A 16,008-nucleotide genomic window follows, 5' to 3' on the forward strand; every position below is an offset into this window, starting at 1 on the left:
GGAAGTAAAGCATAGAGCGCCTGTATAAGACTGAAGTGAAGTGGATATCAGCTTCAAACAGATTGCTGTAACTATAAATTCTTCAGTGTAAACTCCATGGTAACCACACACAAATACACACACACAATGTATAGTAGATGCAAAAAAGATTAAGAGAGAAGAATCAAAGTACACTGCTACAATAGTCAAACCACAAAGGAAGACACCAAGACATATAAGAGAACTATAAAAAAGGTAGAAAACAAATGACAAAATGGCAAGAGTAAGTCCTTACCTATTAATAATTATTTAAAATTCAAATATACTAAACTGTCCAATCAAAAGAAATACTGTAGATGAACAAATAAATAATAATAATCAACTATATGCTGTCTACAAGAGACTCATTTTAGATTTGAGGACACAGAGGTTGAAAATAAAGAATGAAGAATGATATTTCATGAGAAAGGTTAAAGAAAGGAGTCGGGTGCGGTGGCTCACACCTCTAATCCCAGCACTTTGGGAGACCGAGAGGGGTGGATCACGAGGTCAGGAGTTCGAGACCAGCCTGGCCAACATGGTGAAACCCAATCTCTACTAAAAATACCAAAAATTAGGTGGGCATGGTGGCGGGTGCCTTAAATCCCTGCTACTCAGGAGGCTGAGGCAGGAGAATTGCTTGAACCCAGGAGACAGAGATTGCAGTTAGCCAAGATGGTGCCACTGTACTCCAGCCTGGGTGACAGAGTGGGAAGGAAAGAAGGAAGGAAGGCAGGAAGGCAGGAAGGCAGGAAGGCAGGAAGGAGGGAGGGAGGGAGGGAGAGAGGGAGGGAAAGAGGGAGGGAGGGAGGGAGGGAGGGAAGGGAGGGAGGAAGGGGAAGAAAAGGAAGAAAGGAAGAAAGAAAGGAGAGCAGGGGTAGCTATACTGTCATTAAATAAAATAGGGTTTAAGTCCAAACTGTCATGTGACAAATGTCATTATATAATGATATAAGGGACAATTCAACAGAAAGACTCAATAGTTATAAATATTAATACTTATACCACCAACACGAAAGCACCTAAATATGTAAAGTATTACATTGATAAATCTGAAGGGAGAAAGAGACAGCAATACTGTAATAATACAATAATAGGAAGAGACTTCAAAACTTTACTCTCTAAAATGGATAGATCATTCTGGTAGAAAATCAGTCAATAAGAAAATAGAATAACTGAACAACACTATAGACTAAATTGACCTAAGATACATAACTGCCATCTAATATCAGAAAAATACAGATTCTTCTCAAGAGCATATGGAACATTCTTCAAGGTATATAACAAGTTCGGTGTCAAAAGAGGTCTGAAAATTTTAGTAAGACAAAAATCTTCTAAGTGCCTTTTCCAGCCATAATGGAATGACATTAGCAATCAATAACAGTATTTTTAAGAACAAAAAAAATACAAACATGGCATTCACCTTCTGTAATATCATTTTACCCACAGACTGAAGATATTAAATGGAAAATTTCATAAATAAGCAACTCACAAATTTAATCAGTGTGATGAAATCTTGCACCATCCTGCCTCATCCTGCCTGGGACATCAACCATCCCTTTGTCCAATGTATTCACACTGTATACTCTACTCGACCACTAGTCACTTCATAGCCATCTCCGTTATCAGATCACTTGTCATGGTATTGCACTGCTTGTGTTTCAGTCATCCTTACTTTACTCAATAATGGCCTCAAACCTCAAGAGTAGTGATGCTGGCTATTTAGATGCCAAAGAAAAGCCATAAAGTGCATCCATTAAGTGAAAAGGTAAAAGTTCTTGACTTAATAAGGAAAGAAGAAAAAAGTAGGCTGAGGTTGCTAAGATCTATGGTAAAAATGAATCTTCTATCCCTAAAATTGTGAAGAAGAAAAAAGAAATTCATGCTAGTTTTGCTGTTGTGCCTCAATCTGCAAAAGTTATAGCCACAGTGTATGATAACTATTATAACTATATGGTTACAATTGTTATATTTTATTTTTAAATTGATTCATTGTCAATCTCTTACTATATCCAATTTATAATTAAATTTTATTATAGATGTGTATGTATAGGAAAAAACACAGTATATATAAACTTTAGTACTATCTGTGATTTCAAGCATTCACCAGAGGTTTAAGAACAAATCCCCCACAGATAGGGAGAACTACAGTACATGGAAACTACACAATACAATCTTGAGCAGCCACTGAGTCAAAGGAGACATCAAAAGGGAATTTAGGAAATATCTTGAGACAAATGAACATGAAAACAAAAGTTATCAAAACTTACGGGATGGAACAAAACTAACACTAATAGGGAAGTTTATAGCAGTAAGATCCTACATTTAAAAAGAAGGAACGGCCGGGCGCAGTGGCTCACATCTGTAATCACAGCACTTTGGGAGGCCGAGGCAGGTGGATCACTTGAGGTCAGGAGTTCGAGACCAGCCTGGCCAACACAGTAAAACCCCATCTCTATCAAAAATATAAAAATTAGCCAGGCGTGGTGGCACAGGCTTGTAATCCCAGCTACTTGGGAGGCTGAGTCAGGAGAATTGCTTGAACCTAGAGGGCAGAGCTTGCAGTAATCCGAGATCACACCACTGCACTCCAGCCTGGGTGACAGAGCGAGATTCCATCTGGAAAAATAATAATAATGATAATAATAATAATAATAATAATAATCATAGTGAGGAAGAGGAGGAAGAGGAGGAGAAGGAAGATCTCAAATAAACAACCTAACTTTACACTTCAGGGAACAACAATAAAAACAAACTGAGTCCAAAGTTAGCATAAGGAAGTTAATAATAAAGATTACAGCAAAGATAATTGAAATAGAGAACAGAAAAATTAAAAAAAAAACACTCTTGGCTGTATTAAAAGAAGAGAGAAGACTTAAAAACTGAAAGAGGAGATATTATAACAAATATCTTAGAAATATGAATAAAAAAGATTACTAGGTAGTATTACAAAAATACACTAACAAATCACATAATCCCTAAAAAAAAAAAAAAAAAAAAAAAAAAAAAAAAGGATAAATTCCTTGACATGTATAACCTACCAAAATTGAATCAAGGAGAAACAGAAATCCTGAAGAGACCAATAACAAATAAAGAGATTAAATTAGCAATTAAATCTCATCACACACAGAAAAGTCCAGGACCAAATCGATTCAATGAAGAACACTATCAAATAGTCAAGGAATAATTGATACTAGTGCTTTTTAAACTCTTACAAAAAATAACAGAAAAAGAGGACATATTTCCAAACAAATTTTATGAGGCTAGAATCATGCTGACACCCAAGTCAGACAAAGACTCCAAAATAAAAGAATACTAAAGGCTAATAACCCTGATGAACATGGAAGCAGAAATCCTAAATAAAATACTAGATACAAAATTCAACAGCACATTTAATGGATTATACTCCAAAACTAAGTAGGATTTCTCCCTGAAATGCAAGGATGGTTCAACATTTGCAAATTAATCAATGTGATACAACACATCAACAGAAGGAAACACAGGAACTACATAATTGTCTCAATGGATACAGAAAAAGCATCTGACAAAACTCAATATCCATGCATGCTAAAACTCTCACCAAAAAAAGGCAGAGAAGGAATTTACTTCAACATTACAAAAACCATTACAAAAAGCTCACAGCTAACATTATAATCAAGAAAAACTGAAAGCTTTTAAGGTCCATACAAAGCAAGGATGTCCGCTCTTACAACTTCTATTCACTACAGTACTGGCAGTCCTAACCAGAGGCATTGGACAAGAAAAATAAATAAAACGCACATACATCAAAAAATAACTGAAATTATCCCTGTTTACAAGTGGTATGATCATATACATAGAAAGCTCTGAAAACTCAACAAGAAAAAACTGTTAAAAGTAATAAACAATTTTACGAAAGTTGCTTAATATAAAACCAATACAAAAATCAGTGACTTTTTTTTTTTTTTTTTTTTTAGACAGAGTCTCACTCCATCACCAGGCCGGAGCGCAGTGGCACTATCTCAGCTCACTGCAATCTCCACCTCTTGGGTTCAAGTGATTCTCCTGCCTCAGCCTCCCGAGCTGCTGGGACTACAGGCGTGTACCACCACACCCAGCTAATTTTTGTATTTTTAGTAAAGACAGGGATTCACCATGTTGGCCAGGATGGTGTCGATCTCTTGACCTCATGATCCACCCACCCCCGCCTCTGAAAGTGCTGGGATTACAGGCGTGAGCCACCACACCTGGCCAAAAAAAAAATCAGTGGCATTTCTACACATAAACAGTGATCTATTTAAAAAGGAAATTAAGAAAGTAGGAAAATAGCAACAATAAATAATACAATACTTGGGAATAAACTTAACCAAACAGATGAAAGATTGGTACACTGAATATTATAATACATTGATGAAAGAAATCAAAAGAGACACAGATAAATGTAAAGACGTTCTGTGTTTATGGATTAGAATAATTAATATTGTCAAAATTTCCATACCTCACAAAAATATCTACAGGTTCAATGCAATCCCTATCAAAATCCCATTGGCATTCTTCACAGAAATAGAAAAGAAACAATCCAAAAATTCATATAGAACAACAAAAGATCTTGAATACTCAAAGATATCTTAAGAAAGAAGAACAAACCTGGAGGTATCAAACATCCTGATTTCAAAATATGTTACATAGCTATAGTACACAAAACGGTATGGTACTTGCAGAAAATCAAACATGTAGTCTAATGGAACAAAATAGAGGGCCCAAAAATAAATCCATGCATTAAGAGCCAGCAGATCTTTGCCAAGGATGCCAAGAAGACACAATGGGGAAAGGACCATCTCTTCAATAAACAGTGCCAGGAAAACTGAATATCCACATGTAGAAAATGAAATCCGACCCTTATCTCACTCTATATACAAAAAAAAAAAAAACTCAAAATAGATTATAAACACTTAAATATAGGATTTGAAGCCATAAAACTATGAGAAGAAAACATAAAAAAAGCTTCATTTCATGACACTGGTCTGGGCAGTTTTTTGTTTGTTTTTGTTTTTCTTTTTTTTTTTTTTTTTGGTAGATAAGACACTAAAAGCATAGAAAGCGAAAGCAAAAATAGACAAATGGGACTGCATTGAGCTAAAAGGCTTCTGTCCAGCAAAGGAACAGTCAACAGAGAGAAGGGTAATTTATGGAATGGGAGAAAATACTTGACAGCCACATATCCAATTAAAGGGTTAATATCCAAAATAGATAAAGAACTCAAACAACTCAATAGCAAATAACCCTCTTAAAATGGGCCAAGGACCTGAATAGATATTTCTCAAAATAAGACATACAAATTATCAACAGGTATATTGAACATCACCATCAGGAAAGTGCAATTCAAAACCACAATATCATCTCACACCTGTTAGAATGGCAATTTTACCAAAAACACAAAAAATAACAATTGTTGATGACAACGCAGAGAAAAGGAAAACCTTGAACACTGCTGGCAGGAATGTAAATTGGTACAGCCATTACGGAAAACTGTCTGATGGTTCTTCAAAAAATTAAAAATAGAATTACCATATAATCCACCAATCCCAGTTCTGGGTATATATTTCTAAAGAAAATGGGCCAGGCACAGTGGTTCAAGCTTGTAATCCTAGCGCTTTGGGAGGCTGAGGCGGGCGGATCACCTGAGGTCAAGAGTTCAAGATCAGCCTGGGCAACATGGCGAAACCCCGTCTCCACTACAAATACAAAAATTAGCCAGGCGTGGCAGCACATTCCTGTAATCCCAGTTACTTGGAAGGCTGAGGCAGGAGAACTGCTTGAACCCAGGAGGCAGAGATTGCATTGAGCCGAGATCACACCACTGTATTCCAGCCTGGTTGACAGCGTGAGGCTCTGTCTCAAAAAAAAAAAAAAAGAAGAAGAAGAAAATGATATCAGAACTTTTAAGAGATATCTGCACTCCCATATCTATTGCAGCACTATTCACAATATCTATTGCAGCAGTATTCACAACAGCCAAGAAGTGGAAGTAACCTAAATGACTGTTAATGGATGAATGGATAAAGAAAATCTGGCATGTATATACAATGAAGTATCATACAGCCTTAAAATTTAGAGAAGGAAATCCTGCCACATGTGACAACATGGATTAAGCTGGAGGACACTATACTAAGTAAAAGCCAGAGAGAAAGACAAACACCACCTGATTCACTTATATGTGGAATCTAAAACAGTTGAACTCCTAGAAGCAGAGAGTAGAATGGTGGTTACAGAGGCTGGGCAATAGGGAGGTGGTCAAAGACACACAGTTTCTGTTACAAAGGACAACTAAGCTCTGGAGATCTGGTGTCTAATGTCCACCATGAGGACTGCAGCTGACAATACTGCACTGTATACTTGAAATGTGCTACAAGAGTTGACCTTCAGTGTTCTCACTACACACACACACACACACACAAACGTGTGATGGATGTGTTAACTACTTCGTGGCGATTTCACAAATACACATGTAAATCAACATCATGTGTACACCTTCAATATGTACCATTTCTATTTGTCGATTACACTCCCAATAAAGCTGAAAATAAAACACAAGAAAAAAAATTACTTTTCCCAATAGATACTTGGGACAGTGAACATTTATTTTTTGGTTAAGGAAATGGAAGGAAACTGTACATAAATAAAAGTACATATTTAATTTAACAAGTGATTACAGATCACCTAGTGGGTGCAGTGTGTTACTAGGCCAATTGGAAAACTCTAAAATAAATAAAATTTTGTCTCTGAACTCAAAACACTTGCAAAGCCCTAGGCGCCTGACCAGCCAAAGATTCTCATTCATTCCTCCGTGACCCTGAGCATGAGCTGTGGGGCCCTAACACTGAGCCATAAACCCACAGGCAAACCCAATCCTGCAAGAATCCCCAAAGTGCCTTCTTTCTCATCCCACTGCTACAAGAGCATCGATAATGTTCTCATTGACACAAGCAATGCTCAAAGCTATCTCCATGACAATATTTACCCTCATCCACTCTCCAGGAAGTGATTAAGGAACAGCAGGTGCCAATGAGGAAGATACTAGACACCCCTAGGAAATGGGTGCTGGTGGCAGCAGGAGCACCTGGTGGAGCCCGGGCAGCCCCAACCCTCCAGAACCTCACAGCAGGGCTTGCAGGCTAATAACTACCATGAGTTCTGATTCTTTCAGATCCTGGGTAAAAACCTTCACATCAATGAAGAGCTCCAGGAAACAAAACAGGGAGAACATCACCATGAACCTGCAGACACGGCAGTCCACAGAGAACCCTCAGCATAGGGAATAGACTTCTTAAATATACGAATACCACAGGCTCCTGATCACATCCTGTGTATCTGTGATGAGCCTGTGGCCACATCGTGCACCGCCCATGGTGTCCTCCAGTCCTCTTGCGGTCTGAGGATGGGGAGCTGGTCCCTGGGTTTCCATGAGGCAGGGGAGCTGGGGTCCACTCTCACTCCATCTGACCTGACTCGCTTTCCCTCTAATCCCCATCAAGAGGCTGTTTCTACCCAGTAAACAGATACAAATCAGTTGTCAAAGAACACAAAAAATTGCACAAATGCTACTACTGTGATCCTCTGTTCTTTTAGTCCAACAACTGAAGACAGGTTTGGAGCATCTAGAGAGGTGAAAGGGAATAGACAGTCCCGGGGCTCCACAGCTTTTCCCCCGCACAGAGAATAACCCCACCTGGCCACAACAGAAGCCAGTATGTGGTGTGCTCACAGAGGAGTATATTAATTCCAGTCAAATAAATAGTTGAGTGCCCAAATCTCCACCTTGTGCGCTAAATGGATCTCCACACTCTGCTGGTCAGTCCTCCACAATGTGGGCCTTTGCATCCATGCCCCACCCTGTGAAGGCAGCTCTGCCTGGCGAGTGCTCCTCATGTGAAAGCTGCCATGACACCTTCAGCAGTTGAGGGTGGGAGTAGATCATCAACAACCCACCTGCCCAAATATAAATTGCGGGGAGGCAAAACTCTGCCCCCAAACACTGTAAGAACATGATAATAAAACCCAGTCCCCACAGACATGGGTTATCAGACGTGCTTCAGTTACTTGCAGGGCACAGTCACCCTCTCAACCTGGAGGAGACCTCAGACACCATCCCTTCCCAGGGCTGGAACCTGCACCCAGGACAGCGGGTCTTCCACATGAAAGTGGGAGGTTTGGGGGCTGCCAGGAGCTCCAGCTTTGGCTGCTGCTTTGCTCTCTCTGGGGCTGCCTCTATTTGTGCCAGGTAAACACAGCTTTCTAAGGAAGACCTGACTTGGCAGCATAAAAAACCTGGACACACACAAGCTCGACCCTGTGAGGACATGGGTCCAATAGCAGGAACTTGTTTTATGACGTCTGACACTCCGTGTGACCCTTCCCAGGCTCATGTAAAATGCAGCTTGATTGACTACTTTTCCACTATACACTTTTCTGGATCATGTCTTTGCCTAGCAAGGTGTGAGGGGATGCCATTTCTGGTACTCTGCACCACGCCCTTTAAGTTGCTACTGGCTGACATTTTCAAATGCCAAACTCCAAACAGTCCGCCAGTTCTTTCAAGCCTCCTTTGATGCTACTGGAGAATTCACCCAGAGAGAGGCCACCCTTGGGACAACGGCAGTGCCCAACAATGGACAGAGAAGCAGAGCTGCAGCCTACTCCCTGTGGGTTTTCCTTACACGCTCATCAGATCCCAACCTGCCTCTCATCTCCTGAGGACAAAGGATTAATGATTCTCTAATTGGGTGTTACAAGTGCATCCCTTCACAAGACCTCAGTAGGTCACTGGGCCACTGGACCACGGGCAAGTGGAAGAGGCTCCCTGGCTACTCACACATTCTCGCCACCTCCTGGGTCTGGCCTCCCCTCCTCACTACCTCTGATAGAGCAGCCCCACCCTGATCTGCAGCTTTGCCCACTGATTAGGAATTGGGCATGATTTCCCACATCAGCACTGGGTGCAGTGATGGTGCTCGGAGCAGCCTGCCTGGGATGGAATCCTGGTACCACTGCTCACTGCCTCTCTGACCTGGGTGGCGCTGACTGCATCCTTTGTGCCTCAGTTTTATTACTGGTGAGAGCAGAATGACAGTGCCCACCTCACAGGGTGGATACAGTTTTACGTGAAGTAACATTTTTAAGGCATCAAGCACAGTGCCAGGCATATAGTAGGCACAAGGTCAGTGCTTGCTAAATAAATGAGTTAATTTGTTCCCACCTTTTCTATTTTGGATTCTACATAGTAAGGCATTCACCTAGTGCAGGGCAAAGGATCGCCTGTCTGTATGTTGCCAAATGCCATCCTTCTCTTACCAAGATATTAGACCCTTTCAAAGCAGCATCTTTGAAGCAATGCACAATAGTTTCTCTGATTGTACAAAGAATAAAACTAAGAGAGTTAGACCCTCTTAGAATGTCAAACAGAGACAGGTATTTCAGGAAAGGGACTAGGGCTATGGCTCTCCCTGGCCTCAGGGATGATCCCATAGGATCGCTATTTTCATTGACTACACAGACATCAAGAAAACCTCAATCTCTTTCCTTCTCTCTCTGCCTCTCCTTCTCTTTCTCTCATCTATCTATATTCAGGTTAAATCCCAGGTTCAATGGAAAGATAAAAGACAGTAACAAAATGGAATGATTACCATAAAATTAAGATAGCAGGGGTAGTGGGGGTTATAAGAACAAGCCTTTCAGGTTTCTCTCCCCTTCCTCCTCAACATCGTTTTTACCTCTAACTTCTTTACCTCTGTTCCCCCAAAGGCCTTTTAAGTGTTAACAAGGTAGAGGTAAATGTTACTTTTTTTTTTTGTATTTGTTGTGGTCTCTGATTTTAAACTTAACAAGTGAGCATAATTATTATACTTCTTTAAAAATAATATTTTCCAAATGTGTACAGATGTCAAAAATTTTTTTTTGTTTGAGTCAGTGACTTCAATTAGAAAAACAACTGGTTTTCTTTTGTAGGTGGTTCTTTTTGAAATCTTAGCAGAGCCCTAGATGAGAAACGGACAGCCTGTCCCAATACCCATCCTAGTGCAGAGGGGCCACTGTCCCTCAGAAAGCAGGCAACAGCGAAAGATTGCTTGGGGAACACACAATTGGGACTTGGATGTCAGAGAGGCCAAGTCCTACTTCCATTTCCATCACACCCTGGCCAATTAATGAATTACTCTTCTCTAATTGAGGGGACTTCTATCTACATTACAAGCCAGCTGTCCTACCAGATCCTCAGACCCCATTCAGTGTGGAAATGGACTAAAAATACTCTGTGATAAGGCTGCCAAGGGTCGTTCTTGAGCCACTGACACAAATCATTCCTATAGTCCCCCTGTTCATGCCACCAGTGAGACCTTGGGCTCACTCTTAGGACCGCATACTCATCAAATATCCCTGACATCTAGCAGAGCCAGTGGCATGCACCATAGCAGGGGACTGCAACTTTAATATGCAATCTGAACCATAGCAGGAGACTGCAACTTTAATATGCAATCTGAACCTTCAGGGCTTGCTGAAACACAGGTTGCTGGGCTCCTCCCCAGTATTTCTACTCAGGGGGTCTGGGGAGGGGCTGGGAATTTGCATTTCTAACAAGTTCTCAAGTGAAGCCATTGCTGCTGGTCTGGAACCCTACTTTAAGAATTACTAGACTCTAAGTACCCAGGACATGCACACTTAGCACGTATGTGTTAAGTAAACAGGTCACTCAGTGCCAAGTTTACAAATCACTTTAAGGTAGCTGTAGCTACTTCCCAACACAAAGTTAAAACAAATTTAATTTGCATGAACTGTCAAATCTGAAACTGATCCAGAGTGGCCTAGTTTCTTGTGTGGGACCTAAGCTCTGGATGAGGCAGACTCTGGAGTAACAGAGTCAAGCCCTGGGAGAGAGTCCAGTCTGACGGCTTAATGTGGGTCTTCTACAGCAGCGGTCCCCAGCCCCCCGCCACAGACGAGGACTGGTCAATGGTGTGTTAGAAGCCGGGTCGCACAACAGGTGAGCAGTGAAGAAGCAAGCATTTCCCCCTGAGCACCATCTCCTGTGCGACCACAGCGGCATTCGATTCTCACAGGAGTGTCAACCCTATTGTGAACTGTGTATGTGCTCCTTATGAGAACCTAATGATACACATAATGCGCTTGAATCATCCCAAAGCCATCCCTGGCCTGGTCTGTGGAAAAACTGTCTTCCACAAAACCAGTCCCTGATGCCAAAAAGCTTGTGGCCTGCTGCACTACAGGCAGTTCATGCCAATGAGGCTCTACACAAAGGAACACGTCAGCAGAATACAAAAAGGGTCAATGTGGAGACAGGTGACCTGAGGAAGCCCAGAACCGGGAAGTCTGTTGGCTAGAGAGGCAGGACCCTAGGTGTGAGGCTGAGATCTCTGTAAGGATGCAGTTTCACAGAGGCCTGGGTCCCAGGCCTGTCAACTGAGGTGGGCAGGGGCCTACCTCACAGATGCAAATCAGATGCCACATCACCAGAAACGGAACCCATAACTAACACCAGAGCCACAGTGAGGAGGATGCTGTCAGACCTCCGAGAGTTGGCCAAGCCCTCACAAACCGAAACACCTCCTGAGGCCAAGCAGCTGCTACCAGTCTTTGAGGGCTCTCATGATGTGAGTTTAGGGACAGATGGGGGTTGTCGCTAACCGGAGAGGGAATGCCTTCTGTAAAGGCATCCGCATTTCAAAACTGTTAAAAGACAACGCTGGCCAGGTGCAGTGGCTCACGTCTGTAATCCCAGCACTTTGGGAGGCTGAGGCAGGCAGATCACTTGAGGTCAGGAGTTTGAGACCACCCTGGCCAACATGGCAAAACCCCACCTCTACTAAAAATACAAAAATTAGCCGGGCGTAGTGGCAGGCGCTTGTAATCCCAGCTACTCAGGAGACTGAGGCAGGAGAACTGCTTGAACTTGAGAGGCGGAAGTTGCAGTGAGCCGAGATTGTGCCATTGCACTCCAGCCTGGGTGGCAGAGCAAGACTCCATCTCAAAAAAAAAAAAGGTCCAGGTTACCAAAGTGGGCTCTGGCTCCCAGGAATTTACTCTATTGAAAAGGGTAGTCTTCCAATAGAAGCATAATCACACCAAGGTGCACCTGACTTGTAACCTTGTAACTTTCAGAACAGCCTTCTTGGGGCCTACTCAACAGTGCATGGCAGCAAAGCTGTCCTCTCAAAGGTTACTTCCTTCAGACTCCAGGGCCAGGACCTCATACCTAAGAGTGCAAGGCCAAGACCACAGCCCTTCAGAGTCCTCCAGGATACCACACATGTGCTCCATCAATACTTTCACAGGACAGAGAGGGCTGAAGGTCCCTCCCAGCCTCCCTTCCCTTGCACCTGAGAACAGGTGAGCCCTCTACAGAAGGAACATGGAGGCCCAACACCTGCTGCTGCAAGAGTCCTATGCTGTTTCACAAGGACAGGGACCTAAAACTCCCTGCACAGGTCTAAGTTTGTCTGTTGTAAAGGGGGTGTAATGCCCTGTAGAGGCAGAATCACAGGACTGAAAATGAGGCAGATTTCCTCTCTTCTGCAAAAGGAAGGCTTGCCTTCTTCTGCCCCAGCCCTTGGCCTTGAACACCAGCTTGGCTGCAAGGCACTGACCACATCACAATGATACAGCCCAACACACTAAATACCTGACACCCTTTTGTAAAGGGCTCTTCAAAGATCTTTTCTTTTTTTTTTTTAGAAGGAGTCTCACTCTTGCCCAGGCCGGAGTGCACAGGCACAATCTTGGCTCATTGCAACCTCTGCCTCCTGGGTTCAAGTGACTCTCCTGCCTCAACTTCCTGAGTAGCTGGGATTATAGGCAAGCACCACCATGCCCAGCTAATTTTTTTTTACTTTTAGTAGAGACAGGTTGGCCAGGCTGGTCTCGAACTCCTGACCTCAGGTGATCTGCCCACCTCAGCCTCCCAAAGTGCTGGGATTACAGGCATGAGCCACTGCACCTGACTGAAAGATCTTTTCTTTTCTTGTGCCTCAATTAAAGTGATGTGATGGTGGCCTCTGTCCAGCAGCTGTGTGGGTTGCTGGTAATACCATCCTTAAGGTAGGCCAGAACATTTCCCCTGTGAACGGCCCAGAGCACCAATTCTCATGTTTTAATCTGTAAGAACAGACTGCAACTTTTATTTATGTTTCTAAATTCAAGGGAAGCTTAAAAAAAAAAATCACTGATTTTCCAAATGGGATTCTCAGCATCCAATTACTAATGTGTTTCTTTTGCGGAATATTTCATGTCAGGGAATAACACAGTTAAGGGGCTGACTATAAATTACAAACTCCTTGCTTACCCTATGAAAAGGTGGCATGTTCTTTACTAAACCCACTTTTTAAGGCAGAAGAGAGAAACCACAACGACAAAAAGTAAGTAGATCTATTTTAAGCAAGGATCAGGAATTTAACTGCAGCCCACTCTTACATTACTAAAGAGCATAACATAAAACCAATTCCCAAAGCAAGGAGCTGCTGCATCCACAATAGTTATCCCACCAAAGACCCACTGGAGGCAGCTCACAGCTGCTGCTATAACTCACTGATGCTTCAGGAAACCATGAGAGGGGATAATAATTCACTACTTAAGAAATATAACATTATTTTAATACTCCATCTCTAAGGCTGCACCTATTCTCAGTCACTACATTACAAAACTACATGGTGGCAACCTCTACTTTATAAGGGAAATAAAATAAATGAAAGCATTTTTTTAAAATAATATTTTTACTTTTGGAATGGGCACTCTATTCTTTCCTCATGGATTTGTAAAACTGGATCCATGAACTGCAGAATTAAGACATGATCCACAATGACATTTTATTTCCTTTTCTTTCTTTCTTTTTTTTTTTTTTTTCTGAGATGGAGTTTCACTCTTGTTGCCCAGGCTGTAGTGTAATGGCATGATCTCGGCTCACCACAATCTCCACCGCCTGGGTTCAAGCGATTCCCCTGCCTCAGCCTCCCGAGTAGCTGGGATTACAGATTATCTGCCACTACATCCAGCTAATTTTTTTGTATTTTTAGTAGAGACGGGGTTTTGCCATGTTGGCCAGGCTGGTCTTGAACTCCTGACATCAGGTGATCCGCCCACCTCAGTCTCCCAAAGTGCTGGGATTACAGGTGTGAACCATTGCGCCTGGGCCACAATGCCATTTTCTAAACAAAATATGTACCTAGGAATTGGGCTAAAATATAAGAACAGCGAGTAAACCCTAATATACTCACAGAAAATTTCATGCATATGCTAAAGTGTCTTTTAAAACTATAATAATGTGACTAATTTCTTAAGTTACAAAGTCGTATAGGAAAAGTGTACCGTGGCCTACGACTACTTTATAAAACAAAGAAACTCACAGAAACTCCTGTCACTCCACTGTGCATGAACCCTGGAGGGAAAGCCTATCGAACTGCTGCAAGAGATAGTGGCTTCCGGTAGACCAGGCGTTGAGCCCAGGCACCTCCCACCTTGATCCACTGTAGATAGCTAATTGCACCTGAGCCCTCCTGCTATGACCGCAGCCACAGGACCCCCACTGAGGAGCAACCTCTGGTTCCAGCCCAGTGGCATCACACTGGAGAGCAGGTTGGCCTCACCTGGTGCAGCTGCAATACTGTATCCCATGACTCAACAGTTCCAATCCTAGGCATATTCCGAGGCCTCGAGCAATGCTCCCCAAATTTTTATTCACTTATCTCATAAAATACTTTTGAAAAACGTATGTACCCCTTTGCCAATTAAACTATCACCTGGAATTTTGATTATAAACTGGTTAATTTGAAAAAGTAACAAAATAGTTGCAAAGGATTAGGTAATTTCAACTATAATCTAAATACTGGTATTTTAAAATACAATGCTTACATCACTTTTTAAAAGGCATCTGTGAGAATAAAAACACCCAGGGTGATTTAATTTTCCCCATTATCCATTAAAATTACTTAAGCAAACTGCTTCATAAGAATAAAACATTTTGTATCATTTCTTTTTTTCTGGAGATTAAGTTTTGCTCTTGTTGTCCAGGCTGGAGTGCAATGGCACGATCTCGGTTCACTGCAACCTCTGTCTCCTGTGTTCAAGCAATTCTCCTGCCTCAGCCTCCCGAGTAGCTGGGACTACATGCACCACTATGCCTGGCTAATTATTTTGTATTTTTAGTAGAGATAGGGTTTCATCATTTTGGCCAGGTTGGTCTCACACCTCTGACCTCAAGTGATCTGCCTGCCTCGGCCTCCCAAAGCGATGGGACTACGGGCCACCATGCCCAGTCCATTTTATATCATTTCTTATTCTCCCCGTTTTCTTAGAAAAGCTGCTTCAATTCACTGCTGCATCAGAATTACACAAATATACATGTATGCCTGAAAGTTGTTGTAATTAATCATTCTATCATACTTCTCTACAGTAAAAACACGTATAAATTATAGTTAACTTTTTTCTGTGACTTCGTTAGTTTTTATTATACATTGGGCTATCACTAAAAGCATCAGTAAGAATAGCACAAAACTATTCAGACAAAATTACGATATATTTGGATCAATGTCAAACATAAAATGTGCAAGTCTATCGGTCATAAACTTGAAATGCTATGATGAAGGAGGCTCTGTCAGTGTTTCAGCTGCACCTTTCGTGAGTGAAGTGGCATGGGACACTCAGCCACGGGCAGGTCAGTCCTGAGAAGAGTGCATGCGGGAACTGAGGGTCTCAAATTCAAGCCCTTAAATTGGAAATCCGTGATTGGGTTGGTTTATTCTTTCATCTAAACCTGAAATATTTTCACTTTAGAAAGCTGATTGCCAGTTGTACGCACACCGCCACAGGTTGCTGCAAGTAGGTGTGGGAATGGCTAATTCAGGAGGCTGCCCTCCTGGCTGGGTCCCTTCAGAGCCGAGGATGCCTGAGACACACTGTGGCTGCTGTCCCACCCGGGGGTGTAGGTCACCGTTGCACCTGCCCTCCTTT

General features: G+C 42.2%; 1 protein-coding gene across 9 annotated transcripts in view; it reads right to left on the minus strand.

Moving 5' to 3' along the window:
* Positions 1-16,008, minus strand: part of COBL (cordon-bleu WH2 repeat protein) — a 323,275-nt gene that overhangs the window by 200,938 nt on the left and 106,329 nt on the right. The window lies entirely within an intron of this gene.

This window comes from Trachypithecus francoisi, unplaced genomic scaffold (genome assembly GCF_009764315.1).
Source record: "Trachypithecus francoisi isolate TF-2019V2 unplaced genomic scaffold, Tfra_2.0 Lachesis_group4, whole genome shotgun sequence".
Lineage (NCBI taxonomy): Eukaryota > Metazoa > Chordata > Mammalia > Primates > Cercopithecidae > Trachypithecus > Trachypithecus francoisi.